Raw genomic sequence first — 20392 nt, 5'->3', positions numbered from 1 at the left:
GCTGACCTATAAGGTAGATCAGGGATCAGTCATGTTGTGTCGCAAATAGAAATTCATTTAATTTACTTTAAACACGTTGCTCAACTGTTCTCCAATATACCATGTTTTATATGTTTTATTCTGCTGGGTTGCAATTTAAAAGGATTCTCTCCAAGCATTCTAATGACAAAGGCACAAAAAGGTACTTTTATATTTCTCTAATCCCACCAACAAACAGCAGGAGAAACATCCCGACTGTGAGCATCTCTGCTGTGACTTTGATGAGTGAGAGAGAGATGGGCATAAAATGAACAGCGGACGGACAGAGTTTGTTTGGCATGGACACCGAACCAACATCAACCACAGAGAAGTAAAGCAAACAAAGGCAGACAGATGTAAGTGTGAGGTGGACACACTGTAAACTGGGCTGAAGTGACTAGACGACAGAAGTCAAGAAAGACACAAGAGCTGGAGAGTTTGTGACATGACAGACTGGCTACTGTGAACTCCAGTCAGACTGACAGAGGATTTTAGAACAAGGGATACTGAGACAAAAAGATGAGAAGGTGAAGACTAGGGCTTTAACAATTCTCAATGCTGAAAAAGCAACATTACGGCATACGTCACATTCCAACAACCAGAAACAAGCAACTATAGTTCGGCATTCTAAGTGTGGACATCATGGCAGAGCCCCGAAGAAACTGAGGACATTGTTGGAGGAAATGAAGAAGAGGAAAAGAGAAAGTGGTTGAGGCCAATAAGAGGCCATAAGCTGCAGGACGGATGTCAACCTGATGTTTTTGTTATTGCACAAGTAAATTGTAACTTTTGCTTGTTGCTAAATCTTGTGCCATAAAGCCATTTCGATAGAGATATGGCAAGTTAGCCAAACAGGCCCATAATATTTATGTAAAATTTCTACCTTGTCATTCGACATGCTTTTTTGGCTTCTGAGGTTGAAGTTTTCTTCTCCGTCAGCTGCTCTGTGTGTACAGCTGTGTGTATGGGGAGGCTCAGACTTCAACTCGTATTTGTGAGAGCTCTGATTTGGTCTCAACCAGTCCCTGAGAAAGTACTTTAATTGCTAATTGTTATGTATCATTAGCTGCTCATGAAATATCGTCGGCCATTTGTTCCGGAGAAGATAGTATACAGAGCTTACAAGATATAACACCACAGGCGGAGGGTCGTGAAAGGACACAGAGGGACTAAGGATTGGTCAGTGAGACTTAGCCATGTGAGACGGACGTGTCTACAGAGCCAGAGGGTGAGAGACACTGCTGAAGTGACTAGCCTGCAGATCAAACGTTAGGAAGTTACTTTGCAGCCTTCACTGACGTACACATGATTTACAACTGATAGGATGGCTGACACAACCACACACACACACACACACACACACACACACACACACACACACGTTCCAGTGGACACACACTTTCATCACACACATGCACTCATGCAGTGACAGTGAGGCGAGTGGACACATTTTTTAGGCTGAAGGGACGTTAAGGACTGGATAGTGACAGGTGTTGAAAGAAAGAGGGGGAACATAAGACAGGGGAAGTGTAGAGAGAAAATAGAGAGAAGGAGTAATGATGGCAAAGAAAAGAAAGACAGGTGATCTACACGCCATGACACATTTCCATCTTAACATCTACATTCTGTGTGTGTGTGTGTGTGTGTGTGTGTGTGTGTGTGTGTCACCTCACATCTCTATCCCAGTGAATGACAGTGACAACACCATGAAGACAGTTTGTATTTCTTGACCTCAGACAGAGACGTGTCTCCTGAAACCAAACCGTCACATCAAAACAGCTCCAGAGAGTTTACAATTAATTATAAAACACCTCCTCATCACTCACATCAAGGAGAGTGTGTCTGGTGTCATATGACTTCAAAGAGGTCAACATGAAGTCAGGTCAGAGAATATCACAGACAGGCTGGTATTTAAAAAGCTGGTCATCTTTTATAATCAATTTGAATCCGCCTGACCAATCAGTGTGCAAAGTATATGAAACTGCAGGTAACCATAGAAACATACTTCAAGTTGATGCTAAGCTCCTCTCCAAGCAAAAGGGATGGAAATGAATGAATGGAGCGCTGCATTTTTCATGTGTTTCACTGTGAAACTCATCTATTCTAACAGACTGTTATTACAGTTATTCAAATAATTCTGCAGATCTATGCATTTGAAAAAGTGCCCCCAGCCGCCTACATTACAATGTTTGCCAGTATTTTATCCCCCAATCACCCCGGGGGGTCATCCCAGCCTGTTTCCAAACCACTGAGCTGTCTCCTCCTCACAGCGAGCAGAAATACCAGGACAGAGGAAGGAAACAAGGAAACATGACTGTTTTTCTTAATACTTGACAGATGTGAACCGAATATATTGTCACACTTTCTTCTCTGATGTTCATCTGGGCACAGTTTCTTACATTTGTCTTCTGTTGAAAATCAGTCTGCTTCTTAAAATAAGAGTGTAACAGATCAATAAATTACACTCCAGTGTAAATTCAAATAAATCCCACACTCGAGTCATCTCTCTTGTGCATATGGACGATACTATCTATAAATCTGTGCCTGGAGTGAAAACTAAAACAGAGCGTTAAATTGCTTGTGAAATCTTTGCCTTCCATATAAATATAGTAAATGTTGAGAATGTGTTTGCGCTGAATAATTGTCTTGCTTGCTCGATCATTTTCTACCGTGATCCGATGAAGAGCCTCTTACGTAAAGTTTTTCCAAAATCAGTTATACAGTGGAAACACAGTATTATACCTGAAAGCACAATTTTTGGTTTATTATAATTCTTATTTTGTAGTTTTAATTGTTATTTAAGTTGTGAAAACACTCATATAACTGCTGAGATGTGGGGAAACGTCAGCTTTGCTACAGAAAGGTCGGACATGTTGTAAAAACAATCTGATTATCCAGAGGACACATAAAATGACAGTTACTAACCATCACTGAACAGGAAAACAGTTAAACAGTGTGTTATTTAACTAAAATGACACACAATAGACCTCTGCCAAGGCCCAAGAGTCTCCTTATGTAACCACTTTGAAATTGTTAATTGTTATTTGGATCTGCACCAAATTGCACACAGGGTTAGGATTAACACTCAGAAATATCAGCTGTCTGAACACACATTTTTTTCATCTCACCCTTCCACAAAATTTCACGGAAAGTGCTTGTGCAGTTTTCGTGTAATCCTGCTAACAAACAAACAAACAGATGCAGATGAACAAACCCCCTCGACGGAGGTAATTAGTGATAGTGATTATGCATCGAGCAAGACTCCCCTCCCAGGAAGAATGACAACATCAGTGGATTCAGCAGCATCCCACAACCACAAAGCCCGAGCAACTGGGGAAGTCAGGGGATCTTGTGATGGAGCAACAAAGGGAGGAGCTCGGAGCGGACCCATCGTAAAACATCCATACTTCAACATGGGAAACAGCTGTTTGATTCTCCTTTCAACAATAGTATTTTTTTATGCAGGACAATGATTCTTCCATAACAAAAACCAATCGAAAATATTATTGCAACCATGAAAATAAAGTTAACATAGTTACCACAATGTTTCCATATCCTTGTAAAAGAAACCTTAACAGGTCAGTTATGTGTCTAAACCTGACTTAACTTCAGCCATTGCTCTGTAACATCTGTGATAGAAACAGGCAAATGACATCACCCTGCGTAACGTTGTAGCAGAGAACATTTCATCGTTTCTACGAGACTGAGGAGACACTGCTGAAGGGACTCGCCTTCAGATCGATAATTAGTTACTTTGCAGCCTGCATCGACTTATGATTTTCCACTGATTGCAGGGCCGACACAACTAGACACACACAAACACACCCTCACGCTCCAGTGCAGCAGGACACACACTGTGTCTTTTGGAAATGGCAACCTTTCAGATTCCCCGAACAGCCTCTCAACAGCAATTAGCAAGGAATCCACCAACTTTTCTAAAACTAGGGACGTGTTAGTGTGTGTGTGTGTGTGTGTGTGTGTGTGTGTGTGTGTGTGTGTTCCCTTGTTCAGTTGTGAGATATAAGAATCTATTGAGATGATTAAACTCGTACTAAATGTGACATTGAAGTAGCAGAAACTTTTTGTTACTTCAAACATTCAGTTCTACTTCAACACTGTAGGAAAGTTCTGTAGCTCTGTGTACTAACATTAATTTAGAACATAATGACTTTGCTAATGACTTGAGGCGCACTTCATTGTTTTGCCCTGTGTGCCCTCTGTGATGATGTAGTATAAGTGCAATTTGTGTGATTTATTCAACTTCAACAGCCCTTCTAGTCATTTTTCTAAGCTTTATGTCCACATACCTGGGGTTCTATATATTCAAATTACTAAATATAACTATAATGAAACTAAAAGTGCTTGTTACATAAACAAATTTAATGAAAGTGTGCTTTAAACTGCAGGGAAATTAAAGTACATACTGTCTATAGTTGAGGAACCAATAAAAACTCAAAATGAGCTGTGCAGCAGTATTATCATAAGGATAAACAATAAAACTGATTGTTACAGGTCAGGTACAACACACAGTAGAAATATAATGGGAATATAATCATAGTCAGATTATATTCCCTCTATCTTCCCTTCCAACATTTTTTGTAGTGCATGTAAAACTTTTCTTTACCAGTGTGCATTCAGCTGTGTTTATATAATCCACTCTTTACACGTACAACTTTAAACAAGTTGTGTGTGTACAAGTGGCTCAGACCAGATCAAAGTAAACCATGGTTCAGATCGTTTGGAGTGGGATTTCTTTTGTGGTAGATTCAGACTAATTGCAAGCGGATGTTGAATGACGATTATTCAAACAGAAAGATTATTTGTATCTGCACTTGATTCAAGAGAGTCAGTGAATACCATAGCTGAACACACAGACGCAGGGCCTATACACGTCTACAAATCAATCAATGTTGAGTATAGTTAGACGCAGCCCATGCAGTTCATAACCGGACAAACGTATGTCGTACAACACTCTTGAGTGCACTCTCTCAATTTCATGCGAAACCAAAACTAACCAGATCAAATGTAAACGATGTAACAAAGACATGGTTCTGACCTTGGTCCAGACTCTCAGATTGTGGTTTTGGTTAAATTTGAATCTGGGAGCTGAGCTATTTTAAAGATGTGGGCTTTTATTGGGTCAGTAAACAGTAATATAGTACAAGTGGCAGAAAATATAAATATATTAAGCCTACATGTAACTAAATGAGACGCAAATAATTGTTTTCATGGTGGTCAATAAGCTCTTCAATACTCTCAACAGAGAGTAATGGCTCAATGGAGACCCTGCTCCTGGGTTGTCCTGGGTTGTCCTGGGTTGTCCTGGGTTGTCCTGGGTTGTCCCCTGAACACAGAATACATGAACTGTTTCTTATGGTGCTCGTCTTCCTCTTCTCTCCAGCTGTGTCCTCTGAACTCTTCACATTCAGTCTGTACTTATCTGAAGCAAAAACAAAACTTTAAAAGGGTCAAATACTGAAAGACACGGAAGAGTTCACGTCATTGAAAGGCCCCTGAAAACATCAGCCATGATCGCGAGCTGACGTGATGTCCACATGATGAACGTGCAACTTGAACCTGCTAACCTTTTGGACCAATTAGCATCACATCACTTCTGAAAGCAAAGGTGTCCCTGCGCTCAACACATACACTCATACACTCATACACACACACACTCACACACACACACTCACACAGACACACACATTTAGACAGAGTTGATCACACGTAGGTTAAATCTTTGATACAAACACACTTTCACTTCAAATCCCCCTTCCCATCTGTTGCATGGCCCCTGTCAACTAAATGTCACCTGATGACATCATAAGCTTGTCAACCTTTCCCCTCATCACACACACAGACACACACACAGATCTCACACTTGGTCTGACACAAGCAAAACTCTGCATGTGTCACTTCCTGCCTCGTCCTTTTTATTATGTCTCCTCCACTCACCTTTCCTCCTCCTCTTTCTTCCTGTCCTTATTTACTCTTCTCGTCCCTCCTCCTCCTCCCCCTCCTCCTGATTAACCCCTTTCCTCTTTGTTCTCCTCCCCAAATCCACATTTTGTAACATTATAATATACAAATTGTATTTTCATCTTTTTTCTTTCTCACCTTCACCCCCCTCTCTCAAATCCTGCCCCCTCACTTTACCCTCGCTCTCACCCCTCTCCTCCTCCTCTCCTGTCCAACCTAACTGTATTCATCTGTGCAGTCTTTTTTGACTGTGTAGTTGAAGTGACACAGCAGGATTATTCACGCCGCTGCCTGTCCTCTCTTTACTCCATCACCATGCCCACACATAGTTGCAGATACAGGGACCACAAAAAATGCACACACACACGCACACGCTAACACCTGTATGTGCAAGCAAACAAGAAAGGAAACAAGGTTTTTTTATACTTGTATATACATGTAGTTACTACTGCTATGGATCATTTCATTATGACCAAAAAGCCAACAGAGAGCATATATATTCAATATCTCATCAATTTCTGCTTATATAAAATGAAAAATATTTTATGAAACTGAGTTGCTTGCAAGTGCATGTGCCCCACGTTTTAAGTTCAAGGTTTGCAGAAATATGTGGATGAGTGAGATATAAACACATCAAGAAAACATTATGAGTGCAAACTACATAAGATCTGTACACAGTATTAATGATGAGAACTGATAATGCTAGTGATTGTTGCCAGTTACACTTTCCACTGATTGCAGCTGAATTTATCCTTATAATTATCTTAATACTTAACAAAATAGAATCATACACATACAACTGCTTTATGGGTAATAATTTTAATGACTTATTAGTGAGTAACATGATAATTACAGAATTTTAGTCTACGATTCATTTTTTCACATATTTTATGCGTCATTAACCCTCCCCAGCCCCCACAGTGTAATAGTTTGCTGGTAGATTCTTATATCTTATCAGAACTAATGTGTATTCTTCCTCAGAGAAATATGGTGCACAAGCACTTATGTAACTTAACCTTGACACCCTGTCATGTATGTGCACTCACATAAACTGACTCAGCCGACCAACAATTGAATCACTGTCACAGCAACATTAAAGGTTCAGTGTGTAAGATTAGGTGAAAGAGATCTATTGAAATTGAATATAAAATAATCCTAATGATGTTTTTACTAGTTTGTTTTACAAATGGTGGTTTTCTTCCCTTGATTTTATCTATAAATACTTTGTATTTACATCAGGAACAGGTCCTCTCTATGGAGGCTGCACGTAGCCCAGACTGGACAAACTAAACAACTCAAGTTTGTCAACCCCAACTTCTATTAATAAGTTGAATCAAAGTAAGCTCCCTTTGTAATACAAACCTTTTCAAAGACTATAGACAAACTCAAGCACACTAATGAGGAAAAGGTTTTTATAATCAGGGGGAGGGTGGAGTTACAGTGGAGCCAATCAGTCTCCAAGACAAATAATACCTGAGGAGGGTTTAATCAGCAAAGAGTTTCCACAGCCTATTCTCAAATAAAAGGTATTTATCCAGTTCTGCAGATGTTTCCTTGACCAGATTTGTGCAGCCATATTCGCAAGATTGTGGAACCGTTTGGATTTTCCTTGACCTGCAAGCATGCAAGCTCCCTGCAGTGTGTAGAAATAACAGATTAAAATGTCAATATGCTTGATCTGTACAATTAAGAATTCACTGAGCTGATGAAAAAACTTAAAAATCGGATCTGAAAACAGACTCATCTAATCAGCTGTTAAATGTATGATGGTGAGAGCGGGCACATGTGGGTAGAATTGTTATTGTCATCTGCTTCGTTCCCAGTGTTTCCAAAGCTAGAAAGCTGACAGCCAGACTCCTGGGTACTTGTTTAAAGAGACGAATCCTGGAGATGGCTCATTAATATTGATTAGAGGACTGATTTACAGTCCGTCTGACAGCTCCCTGGGATATGAGCACATCGTTGTTGGACAGATTTTAGAGGCACTATGAAACCAATCTTCTTTGAGATGTTAAAATAAGTGTCTATTTTACAGTCTGCAGTAAAGACAGTTTGACCGATCATAGATTATAGGGCATAATAATGATCATTGAATACGAGTACTCCTTAGATAATAGTAATATATTTTTTGAATTGGATTGTGGTATCTAAAGTAAAAAAGAGTGAAAGTTAAGACTGCATGTATTCATGTGGTTACAGTATATCAACAGTGGGTTTGTGCGCACCAAACAGCAGACAAATCATCCAGCAACGAGCTGTGGAACATACTGAAGCATTTCTCAGCCAAGGAGTTAAAGACTTAATCACCTCAGTAGTTGGTGGAGACCAAAATGGAGCCACAAAATTGTAGATTTACAAGACTGTAAATGAAGGTCAATGTCACAACAGCAACATAAATTGCTTAAAAAATGTAATAATGCAGCTTTAAAATCGATAAAGGTTACTAGATGCTTTTCTTTTGTCAAGAATATCAGTATCAAGTTCATCACAAGTCAAAATAAGATGTTTAAAAAACTATTTTACCTCAGAGGCAGAAACTAATGAGACTCCAAGACACATGAAATGAACCAGAATGCAAAAGTGGTAATCTTGCCTTTAGTGGATGTTGTTTTCATCTCAAGGAAATGGGACAATGTATACGCTGCACACATTGAATATGTATAAATACAGATATGTAACAATACCATAATAACATGATTAAATTATGATAATATCATATGGAAAATGATAGGTTTGTCTAAATAAGCTGTAGATAGTGTCTCTAATTTTATTGGTTGCAGGAATTACTTGCATTGTCGCACTCGATACATAGATAGATAGATAGATAGATAGATAGATAGATAGATAGATAGATAGATATCTGACTTTACAGTAAAATAATTTTTGTCTAATTTGTCCCAACAGTTCCATAAGGATACAAAGGTAATATAACAGTATGTACAGCTGCTGTTCACTGCTTGTTCTACCCTAAAAAGAGAAATCAAACAATGCGGTGTTACAGTTTTCTCATACTTTCAAAGGCTGGGATTTCTAAAAGTGGAGTAGCACTGAGTTTAGCTACTCACTGCTGCTGTTATTCAGGCTCAAACTACTGTTTGCAACTGCATCTTCCAAAGCGTTAGACCTGTGGACATGGTTCCAAACTGTTCTATGATCCTGCAGCTCAACTCCCTGACCTCAGTGTTTGAACTTGAAAATTAGTTTCACATTATGGCAGAATGCATTATTAATAATATAATGTACCCTGGGGTCTGAAATAACATTCAGATTTTTAAAATCTGTCCAAACGTAAAGTGGAAAAATATTGCCGTCTTACCTCAGCTGCCATAGCAACTGCTTTCCTCCCTTTAGTATTGTTATGCTCAGATAAAATAATAGAATACTGATAGAAATGCAAATCACAAATCAAAAACTAAATTCAACAAGTGCATACAGGCGATTAAATCTGAGGGGGGGGTGGGCAGTATCACTCATACACCCACCAGCCTTTGGGGGGAAATTTTCAGACAAAACAAGATAGAGAGTTTGATTTAATAAGCCTCATCCCTTCAGAGAAGGCTTACTGAGCACACAGCTCCTCTTCATCACTGACGCCTTGCTTCACACTCACATGATTACACTCGTTCACAGCTGGAGCTGTCTGCTGAAATCATATTGCGCTATAGCCGGACCGAAAGAAGCTTTATGGTCTCAGAGCATTGAGCATAAGAGTATATACGCTACCTTTCTAAAAGATGCTAGATTATGTCTGACACACATGAGACATTAAGGTGCTCAGATTCCATAAAAGGCTATTTACTGTTAAAACCACACTGCATACAGTGTGAATGGTTTGCAGAAAATATGGAGGAGGGAAATACACACCTACAAAACATTATTTGCTTAGTGAAGTCTCTCAGGGCTGAAATAATTTGCTGTAGCTGAAAAACACCTTCAAACTTGTTTTGGCCAGAGTTAGATTTGAAGATCAATACCACTTTTAAGCTTGTGTGTTAACTAAGGAGCTATGGCTTTGCTTCAAAAAAGACAGGAGGCAGAGGAAACAGCATGCCTGGCTGACTGCAAGTGTCAAATGTAGTCCTTTGCCTACCAGCTACAGACTCTATGTTTATACGTCCCCACGTCCTCCCACTGTCCAGAAATGAAGCTAAAATACCTCTGAACAATCTTGCACATTTGGAGCCTGAGTCTGAGCAATAGTGATGGACTGATCAGTTCCACAGATACACTTATTCCACCAATCACAAGACGCTTATTCGACCAATCACGAGTCAGTCAGCTGTCAATTCTGAAGTATCACCCGTTTTCATGTCATCAGATTAAAGTTCCTACATGGAGCTTTTCATTTTCGAGTTTAGCACCTCTGCAGACTGAACCGGTAGTGCTTCTACTGTCACCTGTCGTAAAAACCTTGGTTCAGACTGCATGTGCATTAGATTTGGAAGGATAAAAAAGACACATGTAGCGAGTTCAGGACACACAACAAGAAAACACTGCAGCTCTCTTTAGGTTGTTTTACTGTAATGATACTACATGAAACCAGGACTGCATCAGTTTCTCCGAACTCTGTCTCGTCCAGCTCCAAATGCAGAATGAGAAAACGATTCCTGGGCACATGTACCAAAGCACAACATCAAAATACTCAACATATTTATATAAAAATAAAGATACATCAAATATGAACACATCTGTCTTCGAACAATATTAGAACTGATTTAACATCACCATTGAGTATTAAATACATTTACACAGTTATGAGAAATCCATACTTCATCCTCCTCTTGTGGGCAAATGGAACATCGCACCTGAGACTATGTTGTAGGTCATAAAGGGACAGCAATATTAAAATGAGACCGTTTCATTACCAGGGGCTTTAAAACCAAACATATCAGAAAAGTTAACACTTGAACAAACATCAGTGAGATCAGAAATACCTAAACTAGAAAAAGAAAAATGTACAAGAACCAGCCACCAGGTGATGATCAGGAATCTTTGGCTTCACCTTCCTAACTGAGTGAGAGGAGAATAAAACTTTTCAAGATGTTTCTATTACATACAGGGTGATCCAACAATATAACTTTGGACCAAAGAGCAATTATAGAAACTGGAGAAACCACAAGGGAAAGACCAAATAAGATACAAGTTAATGATGATTGAGTGGATGATTAAAAAGTGATTTAACACATTTTTGGACAGAGGATAGCGGAAACTGTTGAGTCACTCTGCAAATGGTCTGGCACTGATATAAAAGTTCAACTAAGTGATGGCTAATGTTTCCCACATGGATTAAAGGAACTCTCAGCTGGGGTCAACACTGTCCAAGTACAGAGTGTGAAAATACATTTGAACTAAAGCTGCACTATTTCTTCTCACATTGAATACCACAGACCCAAGTCAACCTCATGTCATATGGGAGGTCATGTGAGAATGGTGGATTGAAGAGTGAATTTGAGTTATACTGTAGTGTCTGTGCAGGTCCTTGTGGTTTGTCGGGTGTAGACTTTGTTGGATAAACATGAAGGAGTAAATTATTCCTGAAAGAAAGTCTGATTTACAAATGAAGCACTTCTACATAGAGGAAGTCCCATGGGGTAAAGTTCACGAGAGATGTCAACATGGTGAGGCTGATCATTTTTATTTCTAAAAAGGTGCCTTCAGGGTAAAACTAAATCTGGAAATGAATCCATAATGCATGTGGATTTATATGAGGGTTTAACATAGAAGACCTCTTAATTTGGATTTCTGATGCAATTCAAAACACAAGAGGAGCATGACATGAAGTAACAGCTTGTTATATTTGGGGAAAATAGGGGCCAGAAGCCAAAAGTCTTCACAAATACAGGAGTTATGTTTTATGTATCTGGAGATTGTTTGTGCAAACATAAAAAAACTGAAATGTCCAAATGCAGTTCTTCCTTTTGTTTTATTCAGACTCTCAACACCACAAAACTTGTATGTAACAAAGTAAGATGCCTTTTTTGTTCGATGGAAAGTTATTGTGAGGTCCAACAAATAGACCATGCACCCAGCCCTGGTTAGCATTCCAGACGGCAGAGAACAAACCTTCATGGAGTTCCTCTTACGTCTGAATGGGCACCAAACACAAACAGTGGATCCTAATCTCATTACACAGGAGAAAAAGTTCAGTGTTCTTTTCTGAAGTGACTAAAAAGGTATGACGATGTGTTGGCAAAATGAAGGGATGAAAGGAAGACAAAGGAAAAGCTTGAGAAGGATGAGACAGGGAAGACGGGATAAGAGACAGATAATCATTGTTAAGTAGATCGAGTGGAGAAACGAGTGGCTACAGAGGAACAGAGAGAGACATAATTATCACATTGGAGACAGATAGGAGGAGTTGAGTTTTGCTGAGGCCAGCTGCATGCAGATTCACAATCTGCCTCATTTACTTTCACTTGTCTCCCTCCTCTCTCCCTCTACACATACATTGTTTCCTTGTGTTTTCCTTTGAGCACGATGGATCATTTGATTGAAGAGGAAGAAGAGGGGTAAAGGCATTAGGAGGAAAGTGAGAAGCGAAGGACGAGGATAGAGGGAGAATGAGGAATTGAGGAAGAGAGAAAGAGAAGGAGATTCTTTTTTCAAATTGTTTATCTGGAGGTTTGGGTCAAGCAGCCGCAGTGTCCTCAAAGGGATAGTTCACCCAAGAATGAAACTTCACTCATTATCTACTCAACACTATGCAGATGGAGGGGTGGGTAAAGGGTTTGAGTCCATAAAACACTTTTTCGGAGTTTCAGGTGTAAACAGCGTTGCAGCCAAATCCAATACAATTGAAGTAAACAGTGACCACTTCTTCAAACGTATAAAAATGACAGAATGCCTCCATACTGCTCCTGTGGCGTTATCCAAGTGTCCATAGGCCCAGGCATTCAAATTCAACTCGAAACGTGTCATTTACACCATGTTTTTAGCCTAAATGTCCTCTGGTCCACGCTGGAACGCTGCTCCGGACGAGGATAAGGGGATGAGAGCCAAACCTCAGCAAGGTGGAGAAAACCAAAGAATCAGACTGAGAAATGATCTGAGAAACTTGTGTTGATGAGTGTAAATATGTCATGCATTTGTGCACATTCAATATTGAAAAACAGAAGAACATACTGCAAGTTTGCTTCTGGAGTGTCTGCATCTCGACCCCATCCATCATATTCTCCTTTCAGTTCCCACTGTCTCCATCTAGAGTCCTTGTCTACAACGTGTAAGAGCTGCCTAGAATATTTTCACACTTTCCTTGTTTGGGCCAAAAATATACGACATGAGGGCACGGTCACACATGAATGTAGAGGTGGCAAACCCTTGTATCCCAGTTCAATCAGTGTGAGCGAGTGGGCGATTAAAACTTTCACTTCCTGTGGAAAAGCACTGAATCAAGTTAGAATGGCACTCATTGAGTGTTTACCTCTGCTAACTTCCAACAGAGGTATGCATTTTGTTTCATCGTCAAAGTTATAGTAGGCCACAACAAGCCATGGTGATGATTACACATAATAAAATATATTCTTTTTCTTTTGATACAACATGTTTACACTTTACAGTGTACACATAATTCTGTCTAGGATGCTTAAACACCAGCAAATTCTGGCTGTCACATTTTGTGTAAGTGGCAAACCCAAAATCAACTGCAAGGCATGTCTGGTTTGTGGAATTGAATTCAAATAGGCAAAGTTAAAGTCCAAACAAAAACAGAGAAAACAAACTGAAGCACACGAAAAACTGAAGCATGAGGAAACACTGTAAACAGAGGAAGAGTGAGCCGCACAGAGACTTTATAAGGAAGCAGGATAAGTGAACTCAGGTGAGACACATTAGGGCAGGTGCAGAAAATCAGGAAGGAGGGAGAACCAGACAAAGACAGGAAGTAAAGTTAGAGAGAGCCACACAGAGGAAGAGCTTCAAGGTAAAACAGGAAATATCAAACTCAAAGTAGAAAAAAGGTATAAATCCCATAGAATCTAAATATACAAAGCCAAAGTCCAAAAAGATAAATCAGATGTCCACAACAAAACACAATTCTAAGTTCTACACAGGGGCAGAATGGTAATAGGTAATATATTATTATTATAAATTAAATTGAAAATATTCTACAATTATATACAATTTTCTTCTTCTAATCCCTCAGGAACTAAACAATTTGTGTTGAAGTATTAAAAAATATGAATCCTAATTTCCTAATTATTCTCTTTTACAAATTACAAACCTGACATCATCTCACATATTCTTACAATGATTTAGTTAATTGGAAACCTAATGGATACAAACACAGCAAATTATATCTTTAATGGTGTCTAATATTGATTTGTCATTTAATTTAATTGTCTAGTGTTGATTCTTTGGATTGTGTATTATTCTTGACATATTCATAACATACAAGCATGTAATGGAGCTGTGTGTGTGTGTGTGTGTGTGTGTGTGTGTGTGTGTGTGTGTGTGTGTGTGTGTGTGTGTGTGTTAGCGCGCTGACCTGCTTTCCTATGTTACGATCAGACTTATGCCACAGCCAAGTCAGGGCTACATCTGTCAGCAAGTGTGTGTGTGTGTGTGTGTGTGTGCTGACCTGTTTTATTCCTCCTTGAACGTGTGTGTGTGTGTGTGTGTGCGTGTGTGTGTGTGTGTGTGTGTACGGTGTGCGTGTGTGTGTGTGTGTGGGAGGTGTGTCATGATGGCAAATCAAATGCTTAAACTTCACTTTAATTTTCCTCTCTATTCTCCTTTTCTACATCTTCCTTTCACCCTCCAGTGATCTCTCCACCCAATCATCCTCCTCTTCCTGTCTCCGCACACCAGGTGGTGAAACATCATAGTATCACTGTGTAACGAAGCCGCCACCTCCTGCCCTGTGTGCACATTTTCTCCTCTTGCCTTCACGCCTGGTTGCGAATATTTTCGAACTCGTTGCGTCAGAGAGAACAGCGAGAAACTCAAGACGAGACAGGACTCCCCTCTGTCTCCCCTCCCCCTTGCTCCTCACGTCGCCTTGTAGGTGTCAAGCACTTTGTGAATCCACTGTTCCACTAATCGGGATGATTGCTCCCCTTGTTCTCCCTCCCATGTGCCCTGCATGCTGTCACAAATGAAATGCACAGTGCAGATGACTCAGGTTAGCGTCAGTTTGGAGCCAAGAAGAAGTCTTCGTTGCTGAGAATGTTGTTGGTTTGTGTGTACGTGTGTGTGTGTGTGTGTGTGTGTGCATGCACATGTCTTAACGTGGGTGTATGCATGTGTGCTTTTGTCTGCACTTGGGTGAATGCCAGTGTGTTTGTTTCTGTGTGTCATTCTACGCTTCTTTTAAACATGTGAGAGAAAAGAAGTGTGTGTCAGGCCCAGCATGCATGCATGCATGTGTGTGTCCTTAATGTGTGCAAAAAAGCACATTTGGATGAGGGCATGTCCACGTGCACTTGTGTGTCTTCTGGTGTAGGTTTGGGTGAGTGTGTGTGGATGGTGATGGGTGAGGAACCCACATGCCTGTGTGTGGGTGGATAAAACTGTCTGTTTGTGTGTTGTTCTTCTTTTGCAAAATCTTTAACTATAAAAGAGATTTTCAGCCGTCTTCAACAACACACATGCCGGAAGCAGCTGAAGGAAAAAAATGTATTGAATTTTGAATAACATCTGTATTTAGCAGCGACTAAGCTGAATCAGTGTGTGTGAATGTGCGAATCCAATACATTATGTAATAGTGTGTCATGAGTTTTCAAGCTTGTGTCTCAGAGGTGAGATAAATGTTTCAAATATTCTTTCGTTTATAGGAATCACAAACCAGTTATTAGCTTACAACATCTTATTGTTCGAAATATTTATGGATCGTATCAGTTAACAAGTTCAAAGTTTAACTGATCAAGTTAATATCTCATCCTCATAGACAGATGCAGTTTATCCATTTGTCTTATTATTGATGACACACTTGTTTTCCTAGTCTGGTTTCTAATCAATTTAAATTTGATTTGTTTAGCCCATATTCACAAATCACAATTTGTCTCATAGGATTTAACAATGTGTGACATCCTCTGCCGAAAAACTACAGAAAAGAGAGCTGTCCTCGGAGAGCCACATGAAGGATCCCTCTGCCAGGATGGACAGAAGTGCAATAGATGCCGGGGGTAACTGAACACATCAACAAAATTACAAGATTTAAAGCATTGATTAGAAGAAAACTGTTTTTGGCTTAATGGAAATGTGTGTCAAGTGTTTGTACGTCAGAAAATGTCTGATAGAAATGAAGGGAGCAGCAATGACAATTGAAATGAAGGCGTTATCGTCAGTAATGGTAGAATATGTGAGTAGACATATTGTATAACTAGCAGTCTTAATTATTAATTAAGTAATCATAGTCCACGATCAGCTGCCCACACCAAACCAGTGGTGAACATCAGTTGATGTTCCACAATGAACTGGTCATTTTCACACTCAAGAGGTTGTAGTTACAATGGTGATGAAGATTGTAGGCGTGCGTCTGTGCCAATGTCTGTTCCAAACACTGTCACGTCAGGAAATCATGTACAAATGTTGTTGTTGTCAGTCTCATCAATTATTGTTATTACTGATGTCAACATATTGACATCACATGATATTGTTGAGAATTAGTTTAAACAAAGTGTCCAGTAAAAGGAAAATGGACCTGCTCAATAATATCAATATATTTTACATATTATATCTTCAATATCTATAAAAGCAGAACATGACATCAGGTAAGCTGCTTTCAGGCATGCAGTGAACTATAGAGATCCTCTGCAGTTTCTCCAGAGGAGGTGTATGTGTGAAACAAATGTCCCAGTAAGAGCCTCTGGAGTTTCTGAGGACTTTCTCAGCCTGGCCCCCCCCAAGTATAAAATCCACAGAAAGTCAGCAGAAGGCGATGTGAGACCACAGCAGGAGATCCTGCTGGATACAGTGCGAGCGAGCAGGGGGGTTGATGACATGTTTAACACACGACAGACAAAAACATGAAGAAGACAAAAAAAAGAAAACGTCAATATCTCAGAATAAAAAAGCAGAGACACAGACGTAGGAGGCCCTGAGGTGGTGATAAGAGCCGAAGCTGTTGTCGATGTGTTGTAAACCGTATCATGTGATTTCTGCAGCAGAAGTTTTACGTTACATCCTGCCTCTGCCTGCTGCACCACCCCTCACATAAATCCTGCCAAGAATTTGTTGTTGTGAATGCATCTGAGCAGCGAACCCCTCGCTTCGCTGTGCGTACGTGTAAAGTAAACTTTGGAGAAAGTCCGGACCCAGTTCTCCTGAGATCCTTCACAGGACGTGTCTCACAGCTATAGTGTGTTGTGCAGCATGCTAACTGTCAGAACATATCTGTGTAGATCTGTTACCAGAGAAGTTTTCACTGTTGTAACTATGATCAAGGTTTGAGCCAGTATCACAGGTGCTCAACAGAAAAGTCTGAGATGCATAAAAAGCAGAAGTCATCCATATCATCATGTATACATACAGTCATTGAATTGTTAAACTCCAATAGGGAAAGGTAAAAACCAGCTTGACCACCTAACTACACATGAATGCAGGAGTTATCACATGCTCACATTCAACAGGTTGATATTCTTACACCTGATCCACTTCATTCTTCCACTATCCACTATTTCAACATGTGATGGGATACAATGACTGCCTAGTTGAAAGACGTATTTGATTTCCAATTTGTCTTCACACAGGGAATCATTGTGTAAAGGTCATTAAAAGGTCAACGCGGCACTGGCATCAGTTCAACACATCATCGTAGCAATAAGGGGAAAAGGGGATGGAGAGATTAGAGACAAGACTAAATAATGACTCAGGTGAAAGTAATTGTTCTTGTGGGAACACTGGGTCATTACAGCAGCAGGGAACAGGTTGTAATTAAGTATTTGGAAACACCAGAGATGCTGATAAAGCTGTGATTGATGATTCAAACCTACTATGATGGAAAAACACAGAGATACTGTGTCCTCAGTGACAGACAACAGGTGGAAGTTTTGTGTGACACCATTAAAGCTTTGGTGGCTAAAAAAGACATCAACACCATCTTTGACCTGTGGCCTGTAAAATGATACCATCAAAGCAGAGGAGTTGTCAGTGTGGTGCAGAGGTGACAGAGTTAAACTGGAAATGGTGAGCACAGCTTTCACAGCACTGAGGGGGGAAACTAGATTTTCAGGTCTTGTTTCATGCTGCTCTTGTTGCCGACCACCCAGCACTACTTTTTCTTAGAGAGATTACCACTTCATGAGAAGAAGCCTTCAGAGTGTCTGTATTTGAGGGGCACTTTGTTGCAATGTTTTGCAAGGTGCAGCTTTTCATAGTGTGCTGCTTTTGGTACACAACCATTTACAATTATGACTGTTTACAGTGTGCATTCCTCCCACTATCCAGAAAGTTATCCACATGTGCTGCCATCTTGTACTGAAGTCGAACCAGAGTAGCGACTGGGAGGGCGGAGCTACAGTAGCTGAGACCTGTCGGCAGATGCAGTCGATCAATTGCGAGTCAGTCTCAGTTTTAAATAATTACGTTTCACTGTGTTTTCATATTATTCAAAAAATATTAAAACCTACAATACAGGTATAAGACCACTTGCACATACATGTGATAAGAGCTACCTAAGCGATTTTACTTAGCCACTTTATCCACTTTATCCTGCCTACTCTTCCTGCTTCCTCTGCAACCAGCTTCCGGGGGGGGTAAAGACATTCTAGTCCACACAGGATGAATCTTAATGACATTGGTCGTCCACCGAATCCATCAGGTGGACATTGACAACAAGGGTTCTATTTGTTTGTGAGTCATTTTTTATTATTCCAATGTCCCATTGTTAAGCATGTTGTTCTAGTCTGGTTCCTCACAAGCCTCAGCTATGCATTATGTTTCATGCTCTTTAGCAAATATCAGAATACCAGGCAAAAACCAGAACGCTAACTGAAACTTCACTCAGGAAGACTTCTTCATCTTCTTGCCTCGCGAATAAAACACACATTAGCTGAAATAATAGCTCTAAGTACCTCAACCATTTTGTGTCTAATGTTAATTATGTCCTTATCAAACCAAATAAGAACAATGGGAAACAAAAAACCTCTGCTAAAATCAACCTTAAATAAATTCGTTATAGAAGAGCAATGTGGCCCGTCATGACTTTTCCCTGGCAGAGGAGACAGGCACAACCATAATGAAGTTGAAATGCCAAGCAAATGTCATAAAGCTGAAAAATTCCCGCAGATGAATTCGAGTTAATTATGAAAACAAACAGTCATGTGATCAAGACAGAGCATGATCTATACCTGCGACTTATTCATATGCGTATTCGTCTTCTCCCTGTAAATCTAATTGAGTCTCATTTACACATTTAAACACACACACACACAAACAAACAGGCTCTTGTCTCTGTGTCACTTGAGTTGCTTTCAAAAGATTATTTCTCCCCCTCTCCTTGTTTTCCCATGAGGAGTCTATGAACAGCTGTACAGCAGTATATTGTATTAACGATGAATTAATTTACAGACAGAAAGAGGGGGAGGAGGGGCAACAGATAGTTTGATTTTATCAATGATTCATTTATCATCTCTTCCTCACCTCATCCTTTATCTTTTTATTTCTCGCTCCAATTTTTCGAATTCTTTTTCCTTCTTTGGTTGCACGTGAGAGATCAGCTGCAAACACCTGATAGTGTTAGTGAGAGAAATAAAACCAAATAGGTACAATAGGTACAACTCACAACATTTGTCTCTGTAATGTCCTCGTGAGTCATGCCAGTGTGAATGTCTAGTTTTTAAAACATTTTCTTTTACCAACTGAAACATGTCCGATCATCACCACTTTCTGCCATTGTACAAAAATTAAGCCAAAGTATCCCAGACATTGACGCTGCAATCTTGTGCTGGTGTCGTTATTTGGAGCCAGCATCTTGAGGTCCCGCCCGTACATCTTCACAACCTCTCAGCCTCAGCTGTTCATCATGACATAACTTCCCATTTTTATAGCATCAAATACCTAATTACAGCCAATTCACCGAAAAATGAATAAATTGATATAAATGCCATTGGGAGGTGGGGTTTAGGAACTATACAGCAGCCAGCCAACAACATCTCATCCAGGAGGATTGAGATGTTTTGGCTTCACTTTTGGGAGCTGCCATGTCATCCATCTTTATGTACAGTCTATGACCCAGACAAACACAACACTGGAATATTATCAGATGCATAAACGTGTTGTCACTGGCAGGTTGGAGAAAAGGGTTGTTTCTGTCCAGCTGATGAATGAAATTCCAATATTCACTCTGGTCTTTACCAGCTTTGGACAAACAAATCCCAAGCTGTATTCACAGTTTAGAGGTAAGGTGTGAAAATAAAAGGTCTTGTGCTGCATGTTCCACTTTGGTTGTTGCAGTATT

Source organism: Paralichthys olivaceus, chromosome 9 (assembly GCF_024713975.1).
Source record: "Paralichthys olivaceus isolate ysfri-2021 chromosome 9, ASM2471397v2, whole genome shotgun sequence".
Classification (NCBI taxonomy): domain Eukaryota; kingdom Metazoa; phylum Chordata; class Actinopteri; order Pleuronectiformes; family Paralichthyidae; genus Paralichthys; species Paralichthys olivaceus.
Note: the sequence above shows the minus strand (reverse complement) of the source record.